Here is a 26722-nt window from a genome sequence, read left to right on the forward strand (position 1 = left end):
TTCAGTAAAAAGTGAGTAGACGTGCTGATATATGTACTACACATTAACAGCAAAGACAACACTTAGCCACAATTAAACACAGTGAAATCTTAGTTATATATTTCTAGTACAAGTTTAAACCAAAATGTAATAAACCACAATGATTTAAGAAAATACAAGAATCCACTGTACCTTTTAGTAGAGTGAAAACAGCTGGATGGAGACACACACTTTTAATAAAGAAGTTTACCATGTAAGTATGAATAACATTGCTAGTTTTACACAGTGAATATGCTGATATTTTCAAAGACGAGCTTAGCAAACTTCCAGTCATATATTCCATGAAGTTAACCATGCAGTACGTCCAGTTGTCAGACCAGCACCGAAGATTCCAGTAGGAATGCAAAGCAAAGGAAAAGCAGAATTAGAAAAAAATGGTGCATTTAGATGTCCTTACTCCAGTAGAAGAATTGACTGAATGTGTATCCTCCATGGTTATAGCTCATAAGAAAAGCCCAGATGATATTTGAATATGTATTGATACAAGAGACTTAAACAAAGTACTTTTGTCCTCATCATCTGATGTGTACAGTAGAAGAGGTAGCTGCTCTCATACCAAATTCCACTGTTTTCTCAGTCTTAGATGCAAAAAGCTCTTTTTGCCAATTTCGCTGGATCGCAAATCTTAATTGTTAACCGCATTTAGTACACCATTTGGTATATACAGATTTTTGAGAATTCCATTTGGGATTAATTCTGCCAGTGTAGTCTTCCAATGTGCCATGGAACAAACTTTTTCCGGTTATCCATGTGCTATTATAGTAGACGATATTATTGTAGAAAATTGTGAAGATGAACATGATAGAAATCTCAGGAAACTTCTAGACCATGCACATGATGTAACTCAAACTAAATCCTTAGAAATGTAAATTCAAGCTGAAAGAAGTTACTTATGTGGGTCATTTGTTTACCAGTTCTGGCTTACAACCAGATCCGTCTAAGCAAGCAGCAATTCTTGAGATGCCGGTTCCAGAGAATGTCACATCTTTACATTTTCTAAGTAGGGTCAACTATTAAGGAAAGTTCATCCCAGACTTGAGTGAGCTTTCTGCCTCATTACGTGAGTTGACACACAAAGATGCACACTGGTCCTGGTTGGAACAACACCAAAGAGAATTTAATATTCTGAAGCAGAAAACTGCCTGTCTACCCACATTGAGATATTAGGATGTTCATAAACCTGTAACTCTTTCTTGTGATGCTTCAAAGTACGGTCTTGGTGCAGCATGTCTTCAAAAAGCCATACCATTAGTCTATGTGTCTAGAACTTTAGGCCAAACAGAGATGCATTTTGCACAAATTGAAAAAGAACTTTTGGCAGTAGTGTCCGCATGTTCAAAGTTCGATGATTATATTTATGGCAGACCTTTCCAAATCCAGACTGATCACCAACCGCTAGTGACAATTTTGAAAAAGCAAGTGCATGCAGCTCCAACATGCTTGCAATGCATGATGTTAAAATTGCCAAAGTACAATTTCAATATTGTTTACAAAAAGGGCAAACACTTGTATCCTGCTGATGCTTTGTCACGCGCACCCAGACAAACGACAGAGCAGCATGAGAATAAAACAGCAGACGTAGATGTCATGGAAGTCAGACATTTTTCATCATCATACCATGATGAGCTAAAAAATTACAAAGCTTCAGATCCAGTTCTCCAGAAGCTGAAAAATGTTATCAGTCAAGGATGGCCAACACAACAATCCAGTTTACCACTAGATATTCAACAGTATTTTCCTTACCGGGATGAACTCGTGATGGATGATGGAATCGTCATGAAAGGTCCAAAAGTGATAATTACTAAAGCCTTACAACAGGAATATATCAAAATCTTGCATTGTGGTCACCCAGGTATTGATTCAACCAAAAGAAGGGCAAGACGCATTGTATTTTAGCCTTCTGTGCCTAAAGATATAGAGAAGGTAACTTTATCATGTTCAATCTGCAACAGCAACAAACCACATGAGCAAAAAGAACTGCTTCAGCTACACTAAATTCCCTAATTACCATGGCTGATAAATTCCCTAATTACCATGGCTGATAAATTCCCTAATTACCATGGCTGATAAATTCCCTAATTACCATGGCTGATAAATTCCCTAATTACCATGGCTGATAAATTCCCTAATTACCATGGCTGATGGTTGGCACAGATATTTTTAAATGGAATGATCAACATTACTTGGTGTTAGTAGACTCTTATTCAAATTGGTTTGAAATTGACCTACTTCCTAACTTGATGTCCGGCACACTCATTACAAAATTGAAGAGACATTTTTCTTCCCATGGTAGTCTGCACAAAGTCTTTTCTGAATGTACAGTTCAGAGTGCAAAACGTTTGTTGGGGAGATCCAAGAGACGGCACTGATGTTTTTCTTAACTTACTCAATCTCAGAAACATTCTTCTAGATAGCGTGCTTCATTCACCTGCTCAGAGATTCATGCCCAGATAGACTAGAACAACTTTACCAATCAGTAAATAATTGTTAGTACCAAACATAAAGAACAAAAGAGTGGTGAAGGCTGAACTTTCGAGAAAATGCCAGTCACAAAAGCTGTACTATGATAGGACCAGTAAACCCCTTAAACAATTACCACAAAGAGAAGTTGTGAAAATGCAGCCATCCAAAGGATATGACCAAGTGGGAATCATGAAGAACATCTGTGAAAATGGAGACCTTACATCATACAATCTGAAGGAATGGATTCAGAAGGAATCATAGACATGCGTTACCTGTCTCCGAACCAGTGATGCAGCAGATTGCCTGTGCCATTGACTCTAATTTGCAGAGTGATTCTACACCTGTTTGAATTCAAAAGGAAAGTGTGTTTCCCTCGAATAATTCTGATGTAATCCTTAATGGTCCAGTTCTGAGAGAATCCCCAGATACTGTTCCTATTGCTAAGCTCAGTCAGAATTTCTATGTTACCAGATCGGGTAGAATTTCCAGACCGAATCCTAAATACACAGTGGCTTGGACTTGAACTCAGTTTTGTTTATTAAAATATTGATATATTGTCTAGCTCTCAAAAAGTCTTTGCTCTATTTTGCATGTCAAACAAATTAAAAAGGGAAGATGTAGATCAGTGTGTGTATTGTATCTAGTCATAAATTACTGAGCATGTGCGAGACCAGTGCCATTTTGTATAGTCATTCAGTGAGTGCTAGCTTGAATTCAGATGCGTATGTGAGTGTGTTAGAAGTAATGAGTCAGTCAGTAAACATACTTCGTTTAAAGTATATGTTCCAGTTACAGTTCCTGTTGTGTTTATTTACAATCCACAACTTGAACCCATCTTGTGCCACAGTGTCTCATTTGAATACAGAAGACATGTGACACCCACCAAAAAATGTTTTACCTTCCTATGTTTCTGCTATTCCTTTTCTTACTTTCAAAAAACAAGTACTCTCCATGGTATCCCCGAAGTCTCAAAACAACCCATTAAAGTGTAGTGGGTCTAAAAACAAAACAGTGTAAGAAACTTCTCTGTGTGGCTGATTTTCAGTCCATATATTTCTAGTTAATCACTGTATATTAATCAGATCAGACAATAGTAGTAGAAGTAGCAAATGTAAACTCGTCTTAAGTCAAAACAAAACAAAAAGTAATAATAGAAAATATATAATTGTACAGCATTACTAAGCATTCGAATGTAATCCAAGCAAGGCAGGCAGTCTATTTCCAGTCGACTGGAAAAAAATTGTTATTGTGGATTTTTTTCTGCATTATAATATAAATATACAATATCAATGGAAGGACTGTGAATGCACTGATGTGTATCACCACAAAGCAGACTTTTTGTTGAGTCCATTGCTATTTATGTGACTTCTATATGGCTTGTGCTGTTTAAGATGACTTTTCAGAAAAAGCTCATGAATCTAAGAGTGTATGTAGGCTGCTGGAAGTGTTCCTTTCAACAGCTACTAGTTGTAAATTACTTGAATATCTTTACCGTGGAATACATTTTCCTTTCCCTGTACAGATGTTGCAACTGATGTGTACAGATCTAATCTTGTCATTGAAACCCCTATTTTCCATATCATAAAAACAGCTCATCAGCTTTTCTACTTCTTGTATTGTTGGAAGGACTTTTTTTCCATTTTCTGATAACTTTTTGGCAATTATCGAAAGAAGATTCAAAAGTCTAACTTTATTACTCATCCTCCTGTTAAATCTAAATTAGACTAAAAAAATAAAGATTGTTATCTAAAATCAATGTGTCTGCCTCAAGTCTTCCAAAAATATATACTCCAGGGCTCTAAAAACATTTGGAGTGCTGCATCTCCAACAGTAATTTGGCATACCCAATACGATTTGGTAATTGTTTGGGTGTATAAAAATTCCACCTAAATATCTAAAATTTACGCAACCTGGTGACTCATGTGGGTTATAGAAATTTGTCTCAAATATTCTTTAGTTGTCTGAAGGTTCAGCATCTTACTTCATTTATTTCTAACTGATAATACTAAATTTATTTATTTTTTTACATTTATTTTATTTTACATTTGTTGACCAGGCTAATCTAACTGGATGTATGTCCATTTTCAGTAGAGGCCCGGGGAGAAAAGCTCTACTACAGCCTTATGTAAACTGAAAACAAATAAGTACGTAAGAATACATATTAAAAAAAAAAAAAAGTAATAAAGTTAGACTTTTGAATCTTCTTTCGATAATTGCCAAAAAGTTACCAACAATACAAGAAGTAGAAAAGCTGATGAGCTGTTTTTATAATATGGAAAATAGTGGTTTCAATGACTATCAATCGTATCAGAGTATTACTTCTTTGCTTTTTGGGTTTTCTATTTTCATGATTTCTAAAGTTAAATAAAATGTAAGTGACATTACTGTGGTATTCTTCTAGGCTTAGCCTACATGTAAAATCATACTAGAAAGCATGATAAAGAAAGAACAAACCTCCCCAATACAGAAACATATATGCGATAGTATCGATACATGAACAATCCCATAATAATCTATATTATATTAAATGGAAAGCATTAAATGGCATTACATGTGAATATTACCATCCTACTGTAAATGCTACATTTTACATCCAACAAATTTTATTCTTTAATACAGCTACTTCATTTTAACATGATGTATATAATGACTCTCAATGCTAAAATGTATTTTGTCTGTTTAACTGCTAAGTTGTATCCTGTCTGTTTTACATTTCTGCCTTATTAGCTGGATTTTGCTGTTACAATGTGCTATTATCAGTTTTTACTACTATATATTAAATTCTAGTATTTCTGTTAATATATGTGGAGCTTTTCTCCCTGGGCCTCCGCTATAAATGGACCAAGTTCCAGTCGGACTATCCCGATAAACAAATGTAAAATAAAATAAATAAATAAATCCATTGCCAGTTCCTTAGATACAATAGATAATGAAATTGGATGGTTATTAAAATATTTAAATTATTCTGATAAGATAATAAATTAAAATCATAACAATATAATATTTAAAACATTTAACTCTTTATATAAATACACATAAGAAAAAAGAACATTTAATACCTTACTTATAGCATATACAACATGGTGTATTTAGAGTACAAATATTGTTAAAATGAGAGAATTAAAAGCAAATGATTTGATTTGTTGGTTTAATTGTATAAAATAACATTCTGTATCTTCTGCAGCTTCTTATCAATTGTATCAGAGTATTACTTCTTTGCTTTTTGGGTTTTCTATTTTCATGATTTCTCTTGTTCAAAATTATGGAGAATGTTTCAACAAAGGGTAAAATCAGACCAAAAAACTTCACAAAGACAAATTATACCCTCCTAGGTGAAGGTATAAATGCATTCCAAGCCCCACCCCCAGCTAGAAGTGGTAATCTAACCAAAGCTTACACTAAAGCCCTGTACAACTATTTGGATAAGTATATAGAATTGGCTGTACCAGATAAAATTAAAGCAAGAGCCCCAAGTAAAACCAAGTTGCCATGGTGGACATCCAGCGTCAACAAACTTTTACAATAAACATAAAAAGCTGCTGTCCAAGAAAACAAAGGTAAGGCCCCAACAATGGAAAAGCACCCTCCTCAGCCACAACAGGCAAATATGACAACTTGTCAAATCCTCCAAGGGCTCCTTTGTGAGAAACTTAGCAAGTACAGCCAAGGATAACCATAAGGCCTTTTACAGCTACGTACATAACCTAAAGAGTAGGACCCAAGCATGTGCAGAACTAGTGACCAACGGTATCACACACACTGACCCCGCACAGATGGCAAACCTGCTAGCAGATAGGTTTGACAAAAAGTTTGCTCCCTTATCCCCTCCTAACTTATTACAAACCTTCCCGCAAACTTCCTCCCCCCCACGTGTCTGAATAACAGGTCCTCAAAGCCTTGTCCAAAGCAAAAAACGCAGCCTCTATGAGACCAGATGACATCCCAGGCTGTCTTCTAAACAGGCTAAAACATGAACTAGCATCACCATTAAGTACTCTTTTCAGTCATAACCTAACCACAGGCTTTGTTTCTGCAGAATGGAGAACAGAAACAGTTATTCCCCTCCACAACAGTGGCCTAGCAACAGAACCAGGGAATTACAGACCCATAAACCTGACCAGCCTCATCAGTAAGGCCATGGAATGTATCATTATAGACCTCATAAATAAAGACATAGGCAACCTCCAAACACTGGATCCTACTCAATTTGGCTTTGCCATGGGCAGATCCTGACTGTTAAATATGCTGGACTTCTTTGAAAATGTGACCAGGGCCATTGCCGAGGACAGATCTGTGCACACAGCACACCTTGACTTGGCAAAGGCTTTTGACACAATCCCACATTCAGGCATTACCAATAAGCTTAGCAAACTAAATGTAACCCCCTTCAGTGTAAGATGGGTAGCCAAATGGCTAACAAACCAGACATACACTATTAAAATGCATGACTCCACATCAACCAGCAGACCTGTTACCAGTGATGTACCACAGGGGTCAGTGCTAGGCCCCCTACTGTTTGGAATATACTTCTCAGAAGTTCAGATCAAAACTAAGGGGTTGTGGCTGACCACACTGCAAACTAGGTGCAATCATTGAATCCCCAAATTATGTCAGTATACTCCAGGAGGGTCTTACACAGACCAACAACTGGTGTATTACGGTCTCAAACTGAATGCAAAGAAATGCATTATCAATCTTTTTGGCACAAACAATGTCCCTTCACACTATCAAATCAACATCAGTACCCTAAGTACCCATGAAGTGGTAAGCGACCTGAGATCACAAGTTGACTGCAACCTTAACTTCAACCACCATGTGTCTGCTGTAGTAAGGAATGTTTTCTACACAGCACATATGATTAGTAAAGGCATCACCTCAAGAGCAAAACAGGTTATAACCCCTCTGTACTCTGCACTAATCTGGCACATAATTGAGTATAATGCCCAATATGGCATGTACTGTACAAAGCACCTGCAGCAACTGGAGAGACCTCAAAGGTTTCTGACAAAGAAGATCAAGGGGCTCCAGTATGTGCTTTACACAGACTAACTAATGTCCCTGTCAAAGCACTATGCTGTGTCATATAGACGTCTTAGGGGAGACTTATGCCTGGCTTACAGAGCAATCCAAGACCCACACTTAATGAACTTGCTGCAATTAAGTAAATCAAATGCAACTTAAACAGTATATGCTGGAGAGACAGATTTATCTCCCAGTGACTGTCATGTTTTTGGAACAGGCTACCAATTCATGTGAAACAGAGCACCTCTATGACACTGTTCAAGAGGAACCTGGACAAGTGGATGAGGCACCATAAATTCTTATGGGCAGTCATCACTAAATGCAGTCTTGGGTACTGACTAGCATTTTCATGGTGTTACACTGGGATAAAATGCCTAGCCTTAAAATAACCTCCAGATCAACAGCCTAGTAATCTCATATGATCCTGTGATCCTATGAATAGTTTACCAAGCTGACTTAACATTTGATATGCAGTCTGGTTGCAAGTACTGATGAAGCAGGAAACATTGGTTTCATTCTGGGTTCCATCAACAGTTAAAATGGTTATAACCCAATATGTTCCAGGAAAGCCTTTTTATTTATGTTAAACTAAGCAGCAGTCTTGTCTAAACTCTTAGCACATTTTCATGTTTTTTTTTTTCTCAATTTTTTTTTTTATTTTTCAAATACATTTGAATGAATTCCATAGTATTTATACATGATTTAAATAACTATGTACATTACTGACATTAGCCTGACACTATAACAGATATTAATGTATACAGTAACTTTATAAGTATGTCCAATCCATTATCAGGTGTCTGATCAATTATTGTACAATGTCAATCAACGATAAGACTTTTCCCCAAGGGTTGTTGATAAATGGCTTTGGATAAATTCTTATTTCTTTAATTTTAATTTCCAGTAATGCTGTGGTTTTCAGTAGGTTGTAGAAGTCTTCCGTAGTTGGTATTATGTTTGTATTCTATCTTTTTGTTATATACTTCCTTATAAATTGCAAGTATAGTCCATACTAGATACATGTTTGACCTAGTCAAATGAGGACCTTCGTTCACATTTAATAATACAAGAGCTTTAGTTAAATAAAATGATTCATTAAATAAAGCTTGTAGAAAGTTATTAATACCATTCCAAAATGGCTTAATGTTAACACAATTAAAGAAAATGTGGTTCCAATCTGCATTGTGTACTTGCTCACATCTCCAACATATTCCTTTTATGGAAGAACTAATTTTACTGATTCTGTCTGGGGTTAAGACTGCTCTTTGCAAGCATTTGCAATTAAAAACTTTCCACTATTGCGTAAAGGATGTATATTTTATTGATAATAAGATATTTGTTTTAATATCTTCAGTTAACTGTATTGAGTGTCCTTTTGTTATATATTCCAATATGAGGTTTTGGGTGTTATTTTATAGTTTATCAATATTCTGCAAAATTTTGAAATACTCTTTCCCATGTCAAAGTCATTATATATGATTTCATATATGTATTTCATAAATTTAGGTATTTCTTTAAATGAAGAATTGTTAATTATTCTAATTAAATCTTGCAAATATGACAGAGTACTCTCTATAGTTAGCCAGTCTGGTTGTGCAATTGTGTATGTTGTTTTTATTACTTGCATATCTAAAACTTTCCGTTCTTTGATACATTGGAGCCAGTAAACAAATCCTTTCTGTTCCCAGGAATTAATAATTTCTCTATATATTTTATATGGAAAGTTCTTTGTGACTATAAATGGTGTTAAAAGATCAAACCAGATTTTTAAATCTATATTTGCTTTAGTAATTTTCCTAAATGAGTCAATTTAATAATCATACGAGTTTTAGTGGGTTTAGTTATGTTATATTTCATACTAATACATATGTACAATGGCAAATTGTTTTTATCTGTTATTTGAAATTTTTTTTGTAAATCAAATTCATTTATTGATATTACAGTTAGTAATTCTTTCCAATTTGCAAAGTAATTTGGACATATCCAATCTGAGACTGTTTTAGATATTGATGCTTTTATATATGTTTCTATATCAGGAAAGTTAAATCCACTGTTTCCATGGTCTGATATGTATTAAAGCTATTCTGTTTCTTTTTGGGAAACCATAAAAATTTTATTAGGCATGAATTTATTTATTTAAATATATTCATTTCTGGTAACAGTTGTACTGCCAAGGCTATATATAGGATCTTGGGCAGCAAAACCATTTTTATTAACTGTAGTCTACTTTCAAATGTTAATATTATTTTGTTCCATTTTTCCACAGAGATTTTAATTGTACTGATGATATTATTATAGCTTTTTGAGACTAATACATTATTATCCTTGCATAACTCAATTCCTAGATATGTTAAGGTAGATTCTTATTTCCCTATGATGTGATCCCCCTTAGTCTGCAGTTCTTTTTTTTATTTAAAAATAAACATTTTGATTGATATATTGAAATGGAGTCCTGAAGTCCTGTGAAATTTGTCAATTAATATATCTAATTCTTCTAATGTCTCTTTTGTATTAGATAATGCTAGTAATATGTCATCAGCAAATAGCATTACTTTAGAATTGTATTGTTCATAAACATCTATTCCTTTGATTTTTATATTGTTACAAATTGAATCTGCCAATATTTCAATAGCCAGAGCAAATACAATCGGTAACATGGGACATCCTTGTTTAGTGCCTTTTGTTATATGTATAGATTAAGAGGTAAAATGACCTAACTTGACATACGCTAAATTATTTGTATATATATTCTTTAGGAGATGAACAAAGGATGCAGGAAATTCAAATAGCATTAGGATTTTGAATAAATAATCCCAATTTACGGAATCAAAGGCTTTCTCTATATCTAAGCCAATTATGCGTGTTTCTTTATTTTCTTTATTAACAATCTATAAGAGAAATTATCCTTATAATATCGTCATGTGTGTTTCTATGATATATAAATCCAGTTTGATCATTATTGTTTTGGATAGTGATATTTTCATTCTGTTAGTTAATATTGTCATAAATATCTTACAGTCATTATTTAATAATGATATAGGTCCATATGAGGTACAGAGGTTTGGGGATTTGTTTTACTTTAGGATTGGTGTGATTAAGGAATATCTCTAAGAGGGTGGTATTAAGGCTTGTGACTGAATTTCTAATAGAGTTTTATGGAAGAGGGATAGTATCTTTGAAGGAAAAAGTTTATATATTTCCATAATTATGCCATCTACACCTGGAGCTTTATTATTTTTACCCTCTTTTATTGTATCTGTAATATATTTTGTAGGATATGGGTGCTTGCAGATCTAGTTTTAAATTTTCTGGTATTTTTGTATATTAGAACATTTTTCATATAGATTTAATTGATCAAAATGTATATTTTCTTTTTGGAAATGTTCCATACAGTGACTTCTATAGGCATCAAGAATGTCACCTATATCCAAGACATTTTCCCTTTCTTTTCATGAAAGATACCTTTAATGTTATTAGCTTTTGACTGTATTTTGATTCTTGTGGATAAATTATGTATATTTTGATTTTTTCAGCTTTTACTGATGAAAGATTGGATTGTAGATGTAATAATTCAGAATCCCATTCTCTGATTTTTGTTACACCAAGTTAGGGTTTTACCATATATGTAAGCTCTTAATGAGTCCCATATCATTATTTTATTTATCTCTGTGATGTAATTAATATCTATGAAGAACTGTAATTCAGATAGTAACCAGGGTTTGAACTCTTTAATTTTAGTTATATATGCTGGAATTCTGGAGTTAAAGATTAACTCATTACAGCCAAGTAATGTCTACAGGCATTTCTGCAGTTACCTCCTACTGCTCCTCTAGGCGTCAAATATTGCCTGTTCATATTTGCATTAATAAATCCAAATCCATGCTACACACAAGGTATCAGAATATGTTATCTTGAAGCATATATGATGACAAACACAATTGTATTGATATATGACCTCTGTTAATAAGTATTTGTTAGAACTGTAAGGTAATAAATTCATTTTTAAAGGCTGAAGCCACACCCACTGGGAGTTAAAGGTATACACTCAAAATAGCTCTGCTGGAGGGAATGAGTTAATGGTTTGTACCCATTTTGAAGTTTTGGTATCAATGAATTGTGGTCTGAAAAGGGGCAGGGAGTGATTGAGAAATTAATGATTTTAGAGTGTAAGTCATGGGCAGCAGATATTTTATCTATTCTAGTTTGGGTACCAAATCTGTGATCTTGATGAGAAAACATCAAAGATTTATCTTCTTTAAATTTGAAGGTATCTACAAGATGAAATGATTCTGCCCACTTGTTTAAAGCTTTTGATACAGCAGATGTACACAGTGGTCTTTTATTTGTAGTTTCAGAAATATCAAATATACAGTTAAAATTTCCTCCTAATATTAAGTTGCCTTTATAATTACTGGAAATTAAATCCAAGTATTTTTTAACATTTCTTGTTCCAATGCCTGGGAAACAGTATAGATTGACTAGGGTCCATATCCTGTTATTACATTTAACTATTACTAATGCCATAAGGCCTTCTTTATCTTCATACTTGTAAATGATTTCTGAGTTAATCACATTTGTTTTCCATAAAATTGTTACCCCTTTTGTCTTTGTCTTTGTCTTATAAGTGGATTGCGCCAATATCATATATTCCTTAGGATTCCATTTGTAACTGTCATTTGTTTTGAAATGAGTTTCTTGAAGGAAGATAATTTGTGCTTTGTTCAATTTTAAATATTTCAGTAGATTTGATCTCTTTCTAGGATTGTTTAAGCCATTGGTATTTAAAGATAATGAAGTTAAATCCATCTTAGGTTATTTAGACTATGTATTTTTTGTTTTATTGTGACTATTAAACATTTTCCTCTGTTAACTATAAAGTATATATTTGAGCTTTTAAAGGAAATTATCAGTTTTATACTTTGAGTGTTTACCAATAATGTTTTAATCAGGCATACTAAAAATGTTTTTGTGAAATAACAAAATTATTAAATGTTAACAAAACTAAGATCCACACTAACCGTGGAATGAAAATCATTCCTAATCTGATGGATAAACCTAAGTCCATCAGATTATCACTCATACCTTGACAATCCAGAACATCTGAGCTCCATAAATTGAATTATCATATGGAGAATATTTGTAATAGGAATAAGCAATATTTATATTATTTTGAACAGATATAGTACTATTGTAAAGTTCATAGTTCATAGGCTAGTACTAGGCTAGCTGCCCTTATGGACCATTTTAAGTCTAGCCAATTACCCCATGTGAGAATCAGACCCTGCACCTTGTGTTTGTAAGGCAAACACCTTAACCATTATGCCAACCTCCCACCATAGATTAGACAGAATTCTAATATCATATAAATGTCTACTTATTGTATAAGCAATTAATATTTACATGAAAGATAGATGACAAGCATTCAATCATAGTAAAGTAGAATGTATCATATATAAAACCTCAGTAAAAAAGATTATAGCATATACAGTTATTTAACATATTTACCATTATTGATGAAGTCTTTCAAAACATATTACTTAATTTAAATAGATGGTAATATTTATACCTAATGTTTATAATACAATGCATTTTACTGGATAAATTAGGTTATATTTCATTGTTTGCCAGCATTTAAGTAATCACTTTGTTTGTTGCTAACTTACTTAAAGCATCAGGTTTGTTTTATGTGAACATTGATGAAAGTTAGTGCATTTTAATCATCAGTGCATCCCCCCCCCCCCATTTCCTACACATAAGGATTTTCATATCTGTCATTTCTTATTATCAAATGAGTAAAACTATAGGTTAAAAACAACAAATTCACTTATTGTGATTAATGACTACAAGTTTCCTTTCCATATTCATAAATTGCCATTTTATGGCACATACTGAACGATTTTAGATTCTAATGGCAACATTCTATTTTGTATAAACAGCAAAGGTTAAACTGAGTGATTATTGTCAATGTAATACTATTTGTTCAGAATGTGATTGTTACATTCTGTGACATTCTTAGTTCAGGCTTCTATTGTTTCCTTGTACAACTTTGTCAGTTTGATGTCATGTATAAAACATTAGTTACCTTGGTAACAGCTTAAGTATTATTTGTTGTCAAGATGGGTTACAGAACCAGAATTCAAGTTAAAGCAATTATATGACTTGTTATGCACATTTACTTATATAAGAAAATCATCATGCTTCCCCTTGATGTTCAGTGTAGTGTATGTCATTTATGACAAGTTAAGACAGTAGTGTTATTATACACAAGCCCATGTTATTAAAGCGTGTCTTTAATATCTAAATTCAGCAGACTGCTTCATCTTATATGACAATTATATATTTTATGTCTAGATTTACTAAAATAACTAGTGTGTATGTGTGTGTGTGTGTGTGTGTGTGTGTGTGTGTGTGTGTGTGTGTGTGTGTGTGTGTGTGTGTGTGTGTGTTGGCTGTTGCTTAGTTATTTGAGAGACCACAAGCTGTAATGCTCATTCTTATTAGCTCCTTCCAAGCATGTTTATACAGTCTATAGACTTTAAATTATGAGACCCTTCTAGTTTCTTATTTGTTAAGTATATTTCCATCCTTACGTACACTCATATCAGAACTTCAAGCACAGGCAACAATGCCCATCCAGTTTTGCCAGAATACCATTCATTAGTTCATGTGGTGTGTTCCCAGGCTGTTCTTAAAATATCCAAACCAATATTTGTCCTGTACCATTTTACCAGCCTGTTCTATGCAGTGACCACTCTGCCAGTGAACCACTCAACACACCTTCCATTCCCACAGATATTTCCATGAAGGAAATCTGATTATGTTTAGCACTTCCCAGCAATCCCAAACATCCCTAGAATCAGTTATCTCCATATGTCCAACACGTCCGAGCAAGCTCACCTCCCAGACCACTGCAAAGGGTACAGCACAAGACTAAGTGCTCTTAGTCCTTCACAATAACTCAGACTTCCACTCTTATGCAAGTCCTTAATGTGTTTGGACTAAAATACATTTTAAATATAAAATTGCGCTTATTTTAATTTAATTTTTTTTTTATCAAGAATCAACTTAATGACTTAAGCAAACTGTTGGGAGACCATCGATATGTGTACATGTGCTTTAAAATGGGTCTATATCATAAGAGTGAAAGTTCAAAAGAACGAATGCTCAAACATCGAAAAAGCACAAACATCGAACATCATATTGTGGTGGGCTGAGCCCCCACACCCCCCCAAATATATATTCCAACTTCAAAGTCACACTACAGTGAGCAAAGGGCAAATATTCCTATCCTTACTGTACTGCGACCCCAGAAAAAACATTTCGATGTCCGGCATTTTGGATCATAAGAGCGTTTGTTCTTTTGAACTTTTGCTCTTATGATATACACCCATTTAAAACAGCCCTTTTATTATATTTATTTTTTTTAAACCAAAAACTCCATTGCCAAGAATCATCTTGGAGGTTCCTTAGAGCCGCTAAGCATTATCGTCACTCTGTCTCCATTACTATAGCAACCTGGGAGCGACAGTTTGTGTTAGTGTGTCTGTGTACTGTATACCAGAGGTTCACGATTCACCTGAAGCAAAGCTTCACTTCACTGCAACTTCAAGCCTAAATTTGGTCCCTTTCAGCAAGGCAGCAGCCATGAAAAGAACGGAGAGCAAACAGATAAAAAGAAATCTCCCAACAAGCCACCACAACAAGAGATAACACATTCTTCCAGCCTTTCCACCTCTCACTCAGCAGATGTATAAACAAACTATTCTCTGCCAAAATATCCTAAATCACAGTTTTATCCAGCCCCTTCCCCTGGATCCAGGCTAAAACACCAAATGTCTCTTCCTAATACACAAACATCAGTAAACCTTGATCACAAGCTGCAACCCACAGCTTCTCAGAGATGAAAACAGCAACATACAACAGCTGCCAGACACAGCTGCATCCACATACACCATGTCAGGCTTAATCAAACAGCACTCGAAGCTGTGATACCTGCCATAATTGATATTAACTATGTTTAGACAGAATAATAATGACATTTGTACTAGCTGCCAGACACAGCTGCATCCACGCACACCATATCAGGATTGATCAAACAGCACTCGTAGCTGTGATACCTGCCATAACTGATATTAACTATATCTAGACAGAATAATGATATTTGTATTAAGAGCTTGCTAATATTATTTAACCAGGATGTACATGACATTTCTAAATCATACTTTAACTGAGGAAGGCATTAGTCCTCCATGACATCATTTTTTTTCATAACATTCTAGTGTTATGCTATTATATATGATGTTAATTTGTTACATTTGAGTCTGAACTCTGATGAATGGTACTTGTTGAATTAGTTCATTACTTAACTTATTATAAGTAAAATCAATAAAAAATGAACAAGATAGGTATTCATTGAGTTCAAATAGGGGAATAGAAACTTCTATGTTTGTATTATATGTTGCTTTGTTTGGCTTATATATAATGTATATAGTAACCCATCTTGACCTACCTTTGTTTGTGAAGAATTATTGGACTCTTTGAACATTCTGAATAAATCATTACTGCTTTTCAGTTGTTTAAAAAACCCTCCTTTTTTAAAATAAAAACAGATGACATGTGATGTACCATATCGGTTGATACTTTGAGAGATGTAGTTGTAAGAGTTATTTTTTTTTGGGACAGCTATCTTGGAATCAGTTTTTTGTTTCTTCTTTCTAGCATCAGTCCAAGGATTTGTTTCTTTTATTCTTTTAAGAGTAGGGGCCATCCATTTAATTTCTTCAGGGACAGACACTATGTTGTTGTTTTTGATGAATATAGTAGCTTCTTCTAAGTCATTAAAAGTTCCCATCTCTATGGCAAAAAGTATTTTTATCTTGGCTGGAAAGGCCAGCTGTGCTTTAATGTTGTTTTTTTTTCCAACAGTTTTATTATTGGCCAGACTTCTTTCCTTTGTTCTAGTATTCTGGAAGAATAATCATTGTCAAACCTTATCAGGCTTTGATTGCATTTTAAGGGTGATTTTCTCCAAGTAGATTTTAATATTAGTTCCTTGTCCAGAAATGAAATAAATTTTATAACTATGGATCTAGGTGGAGTATTTGTTGAGTTAGAAGCAGGTTTCCTCAGTGCTCTATGCGCCCTTTCAATTCCAAATGAAAGTCCCTCTTTCAAGTCTAAAAATTCAGGATTCCGGGTTGTTAAGAATGAAATAATGTCTTCTTCTTCAGTGTTTTCAGGCAGACCAAAAATCCTTATGTTGGTTCTCCTTTCCCTGTTTTCTAAGTCATCTATTTTGTTAAGCAGCCATGTATTCTGTTTAAGCAGAAATTCTTTTTGGAATTCTTCCTCTTTGAGTCTCCCTTCAATATCATTTAGAGAAGTCTCTATATTTGTTATTTTTGTATGGTGTTGCTGTAATAGTTCCTTAAGAGTATCAGTCTGTTTTTGAGAATTTAATTTTAGGTTTTCTAAGTCATTTTTGAAGCCATCCATCTTCAAAGATAGTTCCTGTAAGGTAGATGTCAGCAATTGCAGTTCTTTTTCCAAAGCAGCATCTGGATGAGAATTCCTTGAGTTGTTCATATTCAGGGACATATCTCCAAGTTACTTGAAAGAAGAATGTTTGTATATCTCCACCAAAATTGATATGTATGTAGATTAGTAGTTTATCTATATATTTCTGATGTTTTAAACATGAAAATAATAAAATGTTCCTATATTATTATACTAGTTGTAGTGGAGTTCTCATAATTCACTGCTCTCAGTTGGCCATCTAGGCTCCGCCCCCATTTTCATGTTTTTGAGAGTTTATATGACTATAGGTATTTACACACTTCTCTACAGATATCATAGAATAGTTATTATATTCCTGAGTTTCATTCAAGTGAAAATAAAACTTCTGATTTGCAGGTTGTGCAAGCACAACCTGGATAACTGGATGAGAAACATAAAATACACCCCTAGGATGCCACCCGTGTCCCTGTTTGACAGTGCCACAGGGTGCTGACTTGTTGGAACATGGGCTAAATTCTTGACTAGGCTTATAAGGCCCTCAGGGCCAATAGCCTAGTAACTTTCTATGTCCTCAGGATACCAGTCAACATAAGTGAGACAAAGATACTCATTTAAATGAAGTACATATGTAGCTCCTGTCTGATATTTCATATGAAATCATTTCTTCTGTGGCATTGTTTTATGATGTATACTACAAATCTAACAGCTTCTTAACATCATTTCAATTTAATGAGACGTAGTAGACCAAAACATTGACTGAGATTCAAAAAGCCATAAAGGGGTGAGCTTTGACATGGCCATTTTCCCCCTTGTGGTAAGTCTTTCCAGGTTTTAGACCACCCTACTGCTGACATTTCCTGATAGTGGGGTTCAGCACAGAAAGTGGTCCTACAGGCAGAGCTGCATGATAATGAAGCCCTCTGTACTGACCAAAGTTAATTATTTTTGTGTAATACCCAGGAAATGCCAGTAACTCCCAGAACTGACTAATGTTGAAATGCCAGTAACTTCCAGAACTGACTAATGTTAATTATCCCTGTGTAATACCCACGAAATGCCAGTAACTCCAAGAACACTAATGTTAATTATCCCTGTGTAATACCCAAGAAATGCCAGTAACTCCCAGAACTGACTAATGTTAATTATCCCTGTGTAATACCCAAGAAATGCCAGTAACTCCCAGAACTGACTAATGTTAATTATCCCTGTGTAATACCCAAGAAATGCCAGTAACTCCCAAAACTGACTAATGTTAATTATCCCTGTGTCATACTCAAGAAATGCCAGCAACTCCCAGAACTGACCAATGTTAATTATCCCTGTGTAATACCCAAGAAATGCTAGTGGCTCCCATTTTATGCAGCTGAGTCAGTCAGAGAACTGCTCAGCCATGAATAATTTCACTGCTGGAGGAAAAAGTGAACATCCTCAAAAGACAACAGTCCTTTATTTACTCCTGTGGAAGCAGCTATAGTACAGTTAAACTCAGCAAAGACATGGGGGCATGTGTATGTATGTAGACATGTGTGACATGCCTGTAGATGAAAGCCAGAAGATGCATGTGTGTGTATGTGTGTGTGTGTGTGTGTGTGTGTGTTTGTGTGTGTGTGTGTGTGTGTGTGTGTGTGTGTGTGTGTGTGTGTGTGTGTGTGTGTGTGTGTGTGTGTGTGTGTGTGTGTGTGTGTGTGTGTGTGTTGGAGGGGGCTTTTGCCATTGTGGTGAAGGGACCACAAGGGAGAACAATGCTACCACCTAGTATAACAGTGTTAGCGAAGTCTAATTTGTGATTCAGAGACATACTAATGAACTGATAATGAGGTATCTCTCACTGTGGTCATAGCTGCCCTAAATCTTATTTTCTCACCACTGTGATACTTGTCCTATCTGCCAGGGCAAATATCATGAGTGTTGAGCCTTTTTAGGAATCCCAGGGATTATGTCTCTTGCTCTAAGTTTTTGTACCTTATTAAACTGAAATATGTCTCGCATATGCTCTTTGGCATCTTATTACTTGGTTGTTTTGGTGCTGTTATTCTGGTGCAAAAGATTAATTTAATTGTAGAATATGGATCAGATGTGGACAGAAAATGAAATGCTTGTCTCCTAAGTTAGCTATCCTGACTGTACTATGTTTCTCAATATTTACATTTTTTATGTCCAGTTCAGTGCATAAAACTTTTTGTAGATTAGAGTCAAGCCATTTAAATGAATCAGAAAATGAAATGTCTGACTTTACATTGAGTTTTGCTTTGTTTGATTGTATTGCAGGGGTGGGATAAATCATCTGTTTCATCAATCTCACAACAATTGCCTGCACAACTCTACAAATTGTATAATATGCGAGTAAATAAACTGCCTGCTTCATGGGCATGCAAGTGGTTTCCAATGCAAATATGTGAACCATTTTCTGCACAATGTACAAATTGTTGCCTTGGTTGACTGCTCTCTAGTGCACTGTGACTGCAGCTGTCTGATGTGTGTTAACTTAATCACACACAGCTGTTCCCAAGTTATTCTTCCCCAAATATTTGTCTATAGTGTTGGTACAACCTGAATTACAATGACTTTAGATTTTGTATTTTTAAACACATTTTGACCCAGTGGTGCTATTTTATCTCCTTAATAAATTGGCAGCAGGCTTTATATCGTTTTCCAATGCCTTATGTTCTGTGATTTGTTATTTTTGCCATTTCTAGTTTTCAGTTCAGTGATTCTTTTGAAAACAATACAGCTGCATTTCTGCAAAATCAATATGCATAATACACTCCTTAATTCCATTTACAAGCTTATATCTCAAACATCAGTGAATCAGAAACTGGAAACGCATACTATTCATGTGCAAAACTTTTCTCTGATTTTTCCTTCCTTCTCTTACTCACTCACATGTTAGAAAAATGCTTAAGCCAGACACAATTTTTTTGCATTTTCTGTTAATGTTAACTGCTGGATAAGGAATTTCTTCATGTATTTACATATATGCTGAACAATATAGCATCTGTTCATCTGAATTCCCTTTATTTTTAATTGTGTCATTATGATCAAGCGATTTTTATACTTTTGCTCCTTCACGGGTTGTTGCTTTTCCCACAGCACAGATTGTTCCAAAAGACTTGCCCCCTCATTGTAAGGGATTTTCATCAGTGTAAGTCTGCCCCAATTACAAAAGACTTGCTCCCAGTATAAGTGACTTATTCCACTGTAAGGCTTATATGTAAAGCAAACTTATATCAGAGGCAAGTGTTGAAATGACTTTCTATCATTGTGTGATGCATATAGCATTCAACATGCAGCTTAGCCTTATGGTTTCTGCTTTTACAGTGCCTTTCTCTCCTTATACAATACAACCATATTTTTAATTACTCTTTTGTTAAACTGGTAAATTAACTTGTCCTCAGATCATTTTCAGCTATAACCAAGGTTACAATGGCAAGGGTAAATGTAATAATGCACAAAGACAGTTTAATGTAGTCAATTAACCAGCATGTGTGTTGGTATGTTGGTTGAAAGAAATGTACCCTGAAAACAGCTCATGTAAACATTGGAACAACATGCAAACTCCACTCAGTCAGTGACCAAAGGGTATGTTTGAACTACAGACACTAGAGCCATGAGACAGGGATTTCATGCCCCAGGTCATTGTGTTGCCCTCTGCACTACTGAACGTTGGACAATCAAGAACAGATATTAGGGATAAACCCACTGTGCACAGAAATAAATTCAGATGACATGGGATTAAATGATGCCCCATACCCTGGACAATCCATCTCTGTGTTGGAGGGTGATAGTGAGTGGCTGATGCCAACTATCCTCACCTGTGGGAAGGGAGAAGAATCTTACGCAATGCTTGACTGATGTTGAATACATATGGGTTGTGCAGCATGCACCAGAAAGGCTGATACAGATTCTACGATGAATCATCAAATATCCAGTTGTTTTATTATTTTTTCTGAAGTTCTGCTTATGAATGAGGTAGTGGTTCAAAATAAATAAAGAGAAGGGAGAAAGTCAGCTTTTCCTACCCTGGATCCTCAACAAATCTCAGTTTTTGAGTTCCCCTCCAGGACTTCACAAGATAGAAAATCCAACATTTTAGTGACAGCTGAATCGGCAAATCTGCTTATGCATGTTTTGTCCACACTGCAAAGCTGACATGCTTGAATCTCCAGAAGTCTGTACATCTCCTAGTGTCATCTCATTTGTGGTATATGGTCTCTTTCCTCAACCATGTTCTTTTGACAAACTTACTCAAAAGGTGCCCATGTCCTACTTTTTTCAGGAGAAATACATATTTATATTCCTCCAAAACATGTCTCTGCTGCCCATCTGCCCAATCTCATCTTGATTCTCAGCCGTCTTGGTATTACCAGACTTGCTAACATGCATGTATGTATCAAATAATTTTGATCTTTCACTTTATCACCTTGTGGCATTGTCTGTGCTATCCTCTTAATTTACTGCAGAGCAGACTTGCTGGGATCCATGCAATAGTGTAGACTCCTAAATGATGTTTTTGACATGTATGAGGCCACATTCCCTAAAGATGAGGAATGAGAAAACTGTTGATGTTCCTAAATTTACTGGAAATATTGAATATTAATTCAAAGCTATGTAAACTGGTGGCATGATAAGATCTAAACTTTCAAGACCAGAAATAAAATTTGTTGTTTTTCATGTTTTTTACGTTTTGGACTGGCCTGAGTCGAGTTCTTGGCTTTTGAATTAGCGGTGGTTTTCGCTAGTTTGGAATGATAAGATCGCTAATAGTAATTTGGAATAATATTATTTATCTCATAATATGACTGACAATCAATGGTCATGATGATATTTTTGTATGGTAGTGGTTTTTGAACTATCTTACCTGTTCTGTTCAAATATTTGTCATAGAAAATATGTTATGTGGTACCTGGTATCACAGCACATTTGGTCAATTTGCAATACACAGCATGGGTGCTTTGGCTGAAAGTACTTATATTTTTTTTTTTTCATATTTACTGATTTAAGATCATTTTCAGCCATAACCTGGGTAACAACAACAGGGAAGTGTGTGTGTGTGTGTGTGTGTGTGTGTGTGTGTGTGTGTGTGTGTGTGTGTGTGTGTGTGTGTGTGTGTGTGTATATTATATATATATATATATATATATATATATATATATATATATATATATATATATATATATATATATATATATATATATATATATATATATATATATATATATATATATATATACACACACACACATATATACACACACACACACACACACACACACACACACACACACACACACACACACACACACACACACACACACACACACACACACACACACACACACACAGACATGGGCAATTCAGTTTATTCAGTCTGCCAGTATATGTTTGGGAACTGGAAAAAAAACTGGAAAATCCATATAAAATTCATTGAGATACAAGGAGAACATGTAAAATTTCACATGACTAGTAAGAGGCTAAACCCCAGACCCTATAGTTAAGAGAGAAGGAGCATATCATTAAACCACTAAAGCTGCCTCTATGAGAAATTGTACACATGCCATCTCTAATGTGCCACATTTTACAGTGATACTGTCATAGTTCTGGGGTACAGCAGACTATCATTCGCTACAGTGCCATCCCTATGCATGGAAATATGAATGCAGAGCTGTAAATCCCATGGATTTCCAGCAGTCCCTGTGCATGATAATATGATTGCAGAGCTGTAAATCCCATGGATCTCTAGCCTTGTGCACTGCCACTCACAATCAATGTAACAGATGCTGTGCAAGGGCACACAGGAGACTATGCTCTGCAGAGATTTCTCATTTGGTCAGTATGGAGGACAAATCTTTCCTCACAGTCCTGCATATGTCATCACTTAGGTAATATTACATCCTGTCTCATGAAGCTATTCCTGAGGTCGAGAACCCTATTCTGTTCTTCTTGAAGAATCTGAAACAGTGTGGCAATAGATATACAAAGTCATTCTAAGACTGTTTGAAATCTGTTATGACATGCCTGGATGTGGTTTTATATCCTTGGGAATCCTGCCTCAGCCAGAAAGTACACACTCTAGAATTCCATAAATTCACTCTCAGTCTGATCATACTCCTACTCAGAGCCAACACTGAGTCCAAAATAGGTCCAGCTCACCACACAACATCCATATCTTTTCCTCACACATTCACTCTCTCTTGGGCATTAACTAACAACCCAGAGCATCTCTAATAAACTTCACCAAAGAAGCAATTTCCTTACAACCCACTTATTTGATATCAAAGTGTTCACTGAAAAGTGACTCAGTAATACAACCCCAATTTTCATCACCTACTTTCCTCCTACAAAATTCCTCCAAGACATGAGCCCTGGAAAAGGCAAGCTGAGGGCGCTCTCATTCTTTTTAAAAAGCACCTTAACCCAACTATCATTGCTCAAGCAAGTACCTCCCCAGACTCTGAACTCAAATGGATCCTTCTAAAACTTTCCAGAAACCTTCTAATACTAGTTGCTTACGTTCCTTCTACAGCCTGTATTAATAAAATGTATATCCTATTCTTACTATCACCTCAGCTTCCTGCAAGTATAGAAATATATTTATTCTAGGTAATTTTCTGAGAAATGACATTGCTGAATTCTTAGCCGATATCAGCCTTGTACAGTTAAAGACACTACCAATCTAAATCTCCTGATGAAGAACCACACACTCCTGGATCTGCTAATCGATGACAACCCTACCATTATCTCCAAAATAGCTGTTGTTCCATCCTCATTCAAACAGCACTCCAAGTAACCTTCCAAATTATCCCCAGTTACCAAACTTACCCCCCCCCAAAATTACCTTTCAGACCCATATCAACCACCAATAAAGAAAACCTCAAAAATACCTAGCAACTATTGACTGGTCTCTGACAGCCAACTTATAGAACCCCAACTCAACTGCCACAGCTCTTACACATACCCTCCTTCAACTTCAAATCAAACATTCCCTCCCACACAGCACTTTTTAAGATACCTCCGTTCAAACTTAGGGGTAATGTACAGCCTACATGGAGACAGAACCCCTCACCCAAAAATCATAATGCCGTTATCTCTCTACATAACATAACTAAGCAAACCATATGCAGGCACAACTAAAAATTTCACACACTAACAACTTGCTGTACTTGGCAACCCCAAATACTTCTGGCAGGAAGTAAATCTTCTCACAGGGTGAAAAATCTTCAGATCCCACCTCCTCTCCTATCACCATCCAGATCTCTCAACTCTGATTCAATCTCTGATTTTGTCAAGGAATTCAGCCATCTCCCTTGTTCCACAACTTCTCCCTCTCCCCCCAGATCACCCAGCCCCCACCATTTATCCCCCATCTTCCATTTTAAGAAAATTACTCACAAAGACCTTGAGCCTCTACTAGAAAATATATCCCTGGTGCAGAAAATCTATTCCCTCAGTTCAGCTCACTCTACAAAGATTTCCTTACCTCACCTTTTCTCTACATTTATAACCCCTCACCTTTTCTCTACATTTATAACCTCTGCACCTCTGCTCAACCCACAGTACAAGACAAGACATATGGAAGACTGCTCTTCTCAACCACCTGCCTAAGCAGCCTCAGTCAGATAATACCTCCCACTTCCACCCTATCTCTGTCCTCCCTTACTTGGGAAATTACTTGAATAACTAACCTACAACCGTTAGCTTGCATGTAACAGTACAATCTCCTCACTCTTAAACAACATGTTTAAGAGTGGCCATAACACAATCTGTGATCACTTACAGATGAGATGTTTGTCAACATGGATAAAGGAAACATTTCAAGGATAGTCTTCATTGACCTTACCAAAGGTTTTGATCTTATTGACCACCTACTACTCCTTCGTTCTCTAAGAAATCAGAGTTAGCTCCTGCAATGTCACCTGGTAACACGATTTCTTAAAAAAATCTATGTCAGAATTAGTTCATCCCTATCACCTCCAATACCTCTTATCAGAGGAACTCCTCAGGGCTCCATACTCACCCCACTGTTGTTTCCATTCTACCGTTTGACCTCCCTAACCTTATTTTCACTCGTTACATAGATGACATGGCTAATCCATGGTGGTGCAGCAGTAGCATTGTTGCCTCACAGCAAGAAGTTCTCCCGTTCGATTCTCGGCTGGAGTGTGGGGAGTACCTTGTCTGTGGAGTCTGCATGTCCTCCCCGTGTTTAGATGGGCATTCATAAGACATGCCTAAATGGGCATGCCTTCGTTGAAGGTTGGACATCAAGCTGGCACCTCGGCATTTGTGAAAATCTACTGCCAATCATTAGTGGACCGGAGTTCCGCTGTGGCAACCCCTAACTGGGAAAAGCCAAAAGACAACAACAGCATAGATGACATGGCTATTCCTCTTTCCAGTCCCTCATATTCAGGTTTTCAAACCAGCTTCAGTCTGATCTCCATCCCCTTAATTCTTGGCAAAACAACCATGACCTATTCTCATGCCCCTCCAAAAATTAAAAAAAAAATCATATCTGGAACCTCACAAAAACTGAAAAGAAATCCTAAAAATCTATATCAGCATTGCATATCTCAATGGTACAACAGCAGCAATAGCCAGGTCCTTTAAATACCTAGGTTTATGGCTGGACCGGTCACTTAGGTTCCATAACCACACTGAAACATTGAAGATAACAGGAAAAAGACAAATTCTCTTTAATTCTGATCCTGAAAACTATCTCCCTCTGTCTCTCCAGACCAGCTAGAGCTTCAACAGTCACAGGAGTCAGCTTTGCCCATCTTGAATACTGGTTCCTTATCATAGCCACAACCTCTAAAAGATGTCATCTACACTACAGTCCAATGAAAGTAAAATCTGATAATTCATTTCCAACTCACACCCCACCCCAAGAACACCAGACTGCACCATACTGTGTAAAGCCGGATAGTTCCTGGTCTCTGACAGAGTTGCTACTACAATAGTGTCTTATTTTTAAACTACTTCATCCAGGTTTCTTGCCACCTGTTTCTGCCAAACTCTATAATAAAACCAGCCCCTAAAATCTCTGCAACCTCTCCCATTTAACTCTCTCAGTCCAGACCATCCCCAAACCAAACTGCACTGCACTTTTGACGCCTCCATTCTTGCCCACAAACTCTGGCAATCCCCCCCCACACTTAAAAGAAATCCCTTGTGTCCCCCTTTCAGAGCACAACTCAAAAGATACCTCTATCAAAAATCTGACTGCAAGTGCTTTTACCATGGATACATCTAACTCCCCATCGGCTACATCACTTATGTTTTGACTCTCTGTTTTCATCTGCTGCTCATCCACCCATATTTACTACTAAAATTAGTCAACATTTGTTTTTCTACTCTATTAATATTTGGTCATTGTTTCAAATGTCTGTGAAACTCTGTTTTCTGTGCTTCCTCCATGTTTATGAATTAGTTCTGTTTTATTTTTCTGTGAATTTTTTCACCGGCGTTGTGCCTGCAAATGGTCTTTTCTGATAAGTGTACTACTCTGGTAAACAAACTCATTAATTAATTAATTAATTTCAGATCAGTATTGTGAAAGGTGTCATCTCCTATTTCTGTAATAGATCCTTTCATTCTATTGTTAAACACTTATACAGTTATGGACCATGATGAATTCCAGCAGTGGGGTAGCCTCTGGGGGAAGTCTAAACAAAGATAAGTG

Source organism: Protopterus annectens, chromosome 5.part0 (genome assembly GCF_019279795.1).
Source record: "Protopterus annectens isolate FY-2018-M chromosome 5.part0, PAN1.0, whole genome shotgun sequence".
NCBI lineage: Eukaryota > Metazoa > Chordata > Ceratodontiformes > Protopteridae > Protopterus > Protopterus annectens.